Below are 928 nucleotides of genomic sequence, written 5' to 3' on the forward strand. Positions count from 1 at the left end.
GAAGGATGGATGGATCCTTTATCTTTCTTTTACCTGGTTTCATCTTCTTATGTTGCCATTTTTGCCTTTATGATACAACTGAAAGTACAGCTACAGACAGGAAATGAGGGGAGAGAAGAGGGGGATGAAGTGCAATAAAAGCCTCTAGCTGGAAGCCATTCAGAGACGTTGTTGCATGGTGAACGTCTCAGCCATTCAAGCTAACATGATGCCCCTTCGTTCATCCCTAATAAATGTCCCTGCTGTGTTTGGCTCTGTTGTATCCTCATTTTCTACATGCAGGGAGAAGAATCCTCTTTACTAGCAGAATCCAGCTTCCCCATATATACATGACAACCTTGAATAACACATTGTTCACATTTATTAAATCTTATTGCACATGTTATTGGCAGTTTCACAGTTTTATTTACCTGCCTATATGGACCTACATTTTTCATGAGCTGTATTCTGGAGATCTCGTCTCATGTAAACTGTCTATGTGGGGAGTGTTGTTGGTAAATGTGAAGCCTCTTCGCATTTCAAGAGCTCTTAACCAAAAGGAGAAGTTCAGAGTTTTGCCCTCTCGCTGTGTTTGTTTGGGCTAATTGACAAACCAGGTATTGTGCTGCTCAGGTTTCTGTCTGTTTCTCTGTGTCACTTCCCCATTACCACAGGAGGCCCCATAAAAGATATCCTGTCACGACACCAAAAGGTCTTTGTTTGCATTTGGCCTGCATGTGAAGAATACTCTTTAGTCGGCCACTGGAGAACATTACACTTCCCATTTGAAACTCAATGCCTCCCTCTGACTCAGAAATAAGAAAGAAAAAAAAGAGACGCTCGACTTAAAGTTCACTTGAAATTTGAACATTTCCAACAGGTGCTGGACGTGAAAGATGAAAGAAGGAGTGAACTTGCGTTTGCAGTCGGTCTGTTTACTGCTTGTCGG

Source organism: Sparus aurata, chromosome 12 (genome assembly GCF_900880675.1).
Source record: "Sparus aurata chromosome 12, fSpaAur1.1, whole genome shotgun sequence".
Classification (NCBI taxonomy): Eukaryota; Metazoa; Chordata; class Actinopteri; order Spariformes; family Sparidae; genus Sparus; species Sparus aurata.